Source organism: Manacus vitellinus, unplaced genomic scaffold (assembly GCF_001715985.3).
Source record: "Manacus vitellinus isolate BGI_N305 unplaced genomic scaffold, ASM171598v3 ctg7180002434559_pilon, whole genome shotgun sequence".
NCBI classification, from domain to species: Eukaryota; Metazoa; Chordata; class Aves; order Passeriformes; family Pipridae; genus Manacus; species Manacus vitellinus.
The window spans coordinates 5,467-10,782 of NW_021938665.1; the positions used below are offsets into that span (position 1 = coordinate 5,467).

The 5,316-nt window shown below is 49.0% G+C and overlaps 3 long non-coding RNA genes across 5 annotated transcripts; all 3 read right to left on the bottom strand.

Moving 5' to 3' along the window:
* Positions 1-1,279: 1,279 nt before the first annotated feature.
* On the bottom strand, positions 1,280-1,927 carry LOC108643606. Its single transcript, XR_001922966.3, has 4 exons — positions 1,733-1,927; positions 1,615-1,655; positions 1,476-1,530; positions 1,280-1,399 (listed from the first exon to the last, which is right to left on the bottom strand). It is a non-coding gene; the product is annotated as an uncharacterized LOC108643606 (long non-coding RNA).
* A 608-nt stretch (positions 1,928-2,535) lies between these two features.
* LOC108643436 lies at positions 2,536-3,487 on the bottom strand. 2 transcript variants are annotated; one of them, XR_003915685.1, is made up of 4 exons: positions 3,336-3,487; positions 3,175-3,215; positions 3,038-3,092; positions 2,536-2,961 (listed from the first exon to the last, which is right to left on the bottom strand). It is a non-coding gene; the product is annotated as an uncharacterized LOC108643436 (long non-coding RNA). The 2 variants fall into 2 exon arrangements; XR_003915686.1 differs by lacking the exon at positions 3,336-3,487 and adding an exon at positions 3,293-3,316.
* Positions 3,488-3,813: 326 nt separating this feature from the next.
* LOC115307350 lies at positions 3,814-5,158 on the bottom strand. 2 transcript variants are annotated; one of them, XR_003915687.1, is made up of 5 exons: positions 5,032-5,158; positions 4,871-4,926; positions 4,745-4,785; positions 4,589-4,661; positions 3,814-4,512 (listed from the first exon to the last, which is right to left on the bottom strand). It is a non-coding gene; the product is annotated as an uncharacterized LOC115307350 (long non-coding RNA). The 2 variants fall into 2 exon arrangements; XR_003915688.1 differs by having other exon boundaries at positions 5,025-5,048.
* Between the last annotated feature and the right edge of the window lie 158 nt (positions 5,159-5,316).

Here is a 5,316-nt window from a genome sequence, read left to right on the forward strand (position 1 = left end):
TGAATATCGGCACATGCTCAAAACGCTCCCTTGGGAACGTGGTTCCCGTGGAGCCTCAAAAAAAAACTCCAAAAAGAAACAAATTGCCAAGCCTGACAAAACACGCATGCCGCTCATGCCCGAGCACACCCCTCACAGCATTACAAGACAGTATCAAAGACAGAATATCAAAAGCAAAACAAAGTAAGGTACAAAGCTATACAATTCCTAACTGATGCACAGCAATACAACACTATGACATTCACATACAGAGCAATACAATTGCAAATATAGAAGTATACCAGACAGAACATTACATGGCAATACAAGTGACACGACATAAAAAGTGCTACAAACAAAGGCGCAACGATATACAATTCCTGACACACGGAACGCGACGCCGTGACGTTCAGATAAGGACCGATACGACTACAACTATACAAGTGTATGATACAGAGTGGTACAAGGCAATACAAATGACAACATAAACGGCAGCTGGACTTTTCCTATTCTAGTTGTAAAATACAATAACTACGCCTAAGAAGCAACCTGCAACACTAAACAAACATATATGATGCTACACGATGCAGTCCAGAAGTCATTGGGCAGGGACTCCCCGTGGCTCTCAGAAGTTTCCATCGATGATCGCTCGGACAATCTCTCCCCGGTCGCCAGAAGTTCCGGGAAAACCGATGCCGTCTTTCACCCCAGGAACCTGAGTCTCCTTTGGGTGGCTGTAAGACAAAAGGGAAGGGACTCTGAAGTGTGCCTTCTGTGACCTTGGATTTACCCCCAAACTCAGCCTATACATTTTATAAGCCCAAAGACCCCTGACAAATGCCCATACCATAGACACTGTTTGCTACTCTACCTAGCTGTGACTCTATACACCCAAGCAGGGCATCGCAAGACAATCCTGCTCACAGACTGTACAGCCGTAGGCTCAACTGTCTAAGGGAACTGACATGTTGATGTGAGACTGAGCAATATTCTATCTACCCACTGATCCACATAGCAGGGCAGAGCAGTTCCAGGCTGACCCCAAGTGAGACACCCCATACCTGTGATGACATACACCATGTGACACAATTAAGAGAAAAAGGACACAAACATGGAGGAGACAAAGGACGTGACACAGACCGGAACTGCTCTGCCCTGCACACAGGAATCCAATGATACAAAGTAAGCCCTTCATTTGAGGTCTCTAAATAACCTGCTACAGGACACCCATTGCACCATACTAATTGCAAAAATCCCTCCGGGCAATGCACATACTTGCCCCGACTCCCAGCCCCTCTCTGGGTCTTTGCCCTGCACTTATCTTTCTGAGAGCCGGGGCTGTGAATCCATCTTCAATGCACAGGAGGGGCACCTGGGCTGGTGCAGAGGTTCCTGTTGTCATGAGAGTACTCGAAGTCAACTGTGAAAAAGAAAACCATACACAATATCTGAGTAGTGTGGCACAGGGCTGGAACCCCAGTGATCCCCCTACTCACCATCACCGAGGCCCTGACCGGAGTCCAACACTGTGGCTGTCACCTTCCGGGATACCTGAGTGAGTGAGACACAAAATTCGAAGGCATCTCTAAAGCTGCAGTGGATCCCCACTCCTCTCCTGCTGCCTCCCCAAATGACCTAGAAGGCTCCTCTCTCTTCAGCTGCTCCCAAGATCGCCCCTGCAAATGAAATGAGTAAATGCTCAAACACCGAGCTCTCAAACATTTAGGGATGGCTCACAAGGAAAGTCAAAAACCTCTAAACCCCATCAGACTGCACGCCGAAGCGTTGCTACACACTGTGAAGTGGACAGACGGTCGTTGCAAGACAACCCAGACATGGAGGCTTGTGCTGATGTACTGCCTCATACTGGCTATCTCGGGCTCCTTTAGCTTGACCTCTTATAGGATGGACCTCCGGCACCTTCAGCAGACGGGCAAAGGGTTGTGCATCGCCTAGAAAAAAAATTAAACAGTTACAACATATATGCATAGATTGACCACATAGATGACATCCTAAAAGTAACTCCAAATTCGACTGGGGAGTAAAATTCTCACCTCGCTCGTCTCCCTGCTGAGCCACTACACCTCGAGACCGATTGGGCCCCATCTGGAAAATAAAGAAAAAAAAGGCACAAGATAAAGGACTCCTATGGCTCAAACTGACATCCTTCATCCAACACCCAAGACAACCTTCTTCCCAGGCTGCTTCAACTCGTCTCGGTCTGGGGTACACTGTGTCCACTTATCTGAAAAGAAAAAAAAAAAACAAACAAACAAAGGGTTAATCAGGTCACCCACATGGTCACTGAGACCTTAACCACTTCAAAGAACTCATTTCCACTGAGCGAGTGAGAACTCTGACCGCAGCATACAAGAATACAAGTGACAACCCAGCTTCAAGGCCCTGCTATCCAAGTACCATCAGCTCCACAACACTCAGCTATAATGATTGCACACGAGTTATGGACACCTGCTCCATCCAGCAGGACTGTACAGCCATTGGCTCGACTGACTAAGGCAACCGACATGTTGATGTGGGAACCCGGGTTATATTCTATCTACCCACTGATCCACGTAGCAGGGCAGAGCAGTTCCAGGCTGACCCCAAGTGAGACACCCCATACCTGTGATGACACACACCATGTGACACAATTAAGAGACGAAGGACACAAACATGGAGGAGACAAAGGACGTGACACAGACCGGAACTGCTCTGCCCTGCACACGGGAATCCAATGATACAAAGTAAGCCCTTCCTTTGAGGTCTCTAAATAACCTGCTACAGGACACCCATTGCACCATACTAATTGCAAAAATCCCTCCGGGCAATGCACATACTTGCCCCGACTCCCAACCCCTCTCTGGGTCTTTGCCCTGCACTTATCTTTCCGAGACCCGGGGCTGTGAATCCATCTTCAATGCACAGGAGGGGCACCTGGGCTGGCTCAGAGGTTCCTGTTGTCATGAGAGTACTCGAAGTCAACTGTGAAAAAGAAAACCATACACAATATCTGAGTAGTGTGGCACGGGGCTGGAACCCCAGTGATCCCCCTACTCACCATCACCGAGGCCCTGACCGGAGTCCAACACTGTGGCTGTCACCTTCCGGGATACCTGAGTGAGTGAGACACAAAATTCGAAGGCATCTCTAAAGCTGCAGTGAATCCCCGCTCCTCCTGCTGCCTCCCCAACTCACCTAGAAGGCTCCTCTCTCTTCAGCTGCTCCCAAGATCGCCCCTGCAAATGAAATGGGTAAATGCTCAAACACTGAGCTCTCAAACATTTAGGGATGGCTCACAAGGAAAGCCAAAAACCTCTAAACCCCATCAGACTGCACGCCAAAGCGTTGCTACACACTGTGAAGTGGACAGACGGCCGCTGCAAGACAACCCAGACATGGAGGCTTGTGTTGATGTACTGCCTCAGACTGGCTATCTCGGGCTCCTTTAGCTTGACCTCTGATCGGATGGACCTTCGGCACCTTCAGCAGACGGGCAAAGGGTTGTGCATCGCCTAGAAAAAAAATTAAACAGTTACAACATATATGCATAGATTGACCACATAGATGACATCCTAAAACTAACTCCAAATTCGGCTGGGGAGTAAAATTCTCACCTCGCTCGTCTCCCTGCTGAGCCGCTACGCCTTGAGACCGATTGGGCCCCATCTGGAAAATAAAAACCAAGAAGGCACAAGATAAAGGACTCCTACAGCTAAAACTGACATCCTTCATCCAACACCTAATACAACCTTCTTCCCAGACTGCTTCAGCTTGTTTCAGTCTGGGGTACACTGTGTCCACTTATCTGAAAAAAAACAACAAAAAACAAAAGGTTAGTCAGGTCACCCACATGGTCTCTGAGACCTTAACCACTTCAAAGAACTCATTTCCACTGAGCGAGTGAGAACTCTGACCACAGCATACAAGAATACAAATGACAACCCAGCTTCAAGGCCCTGCTATCCAAGTACCATCAGCTCCACAACACTCAGCTATAATGATTGCACACGAGTTATGGACACCTGCTCCATCCGGCAGGACCGTACAGCCATCGGTTCGACTGTCTGAGGGAACTGACATGTTGATGTGAGACTGAGCAATATTCTATCTACCCACTGATCCACGTAGCAGGGCAGAGCAGTTCCAGGCTGACCCCAAGTGAGACACCCCATACCTGTGATGACACACACCATGTGACACAATTAAGAGACGAAGGACACAAACATGGAGGAGACAAAGGACGTGACACAGACCGGAACTGCTCTGCCCTGCACACGGGAATCCAATGATACAAAGTAAGCCCTTCCTTTGAGGTCTCTAAATAACCTGCTACAGGACACCCATTGCACCATACTAATTGCAAAAATCCCTCCAGGCGATGCACATACTTGCCCCGACTCCCAACCCCTCTCTGGGTCTTTGCCCTGCACTTATCTTTCCGAGAGCCGGGGATGTGAATCCATCTTTGATGCAGAGGAGGGGCACCTGGGTTGGCTCAGAGGTTCCTGTCATCCTGAGAGTACTCGGAGTCAACTGCAAGAAAGAAAACCATACACCATATCTGAGTAGTGTGGCACATGGCCCCAGCCCCGACGATCCCTCTACTCACTGGCACTGAGGCAGGTCCTCATGTCACTGGCTCTGACCAGACTTGGACAATGTGCTGTCATCTTCTGGGATACCTGAGAGAGAGAGAGAAACAATTAGAGGGCATTTCTAAAGCTGCAGTGAATCCCTGCTCCTCCTGCCTCCCTCCCCGACTCACCTCCAATGCTCATCTGCTCCCAAAGGTTACCCGGATGGCACCTGCAATCAGAAAAGCTCAGTGCTTCATTGCTGATCCTTTTAATACTCAGAGATTACCTACAAGGACAGCTCCAGGGGACCAAACCGTGTCCATCTCCTCATTGTGAGTTGGCTTCGGCCCTGTCAGGCTGTCTACATCTCCTGCAAAAAAACCCCAGAGGCAAATGTGAGTACTGAGATACTGCCCAAGAGTTTGCTGCCCCCATGGCAGTTTCTGTCTGACACCCCTTGACCGTGACCTCTTACAGGCAGGGTCCCCATCACGTTGGACTGCACGTCAGAAGTCAGTGCACTGCCTGGAAAACAAAAAAACAAGTACGCACACAGATTCACCACAAGCACACCGCCTGCAAAAAAGCATCTAATTTTGTCCTGCAGTCCCTGCTCGCCTTCCTCACCAGGCTCACCTTCCCTCTAGTGCCTATCATCTGCTGGGCCGGTGGCTCTGCATCTTGAAAAAAAAACCAAAAAAAACAAAACTAAACCACCAAACCATCCAAATGATCAAGTAAACCTAGGACCAAAAGTCAT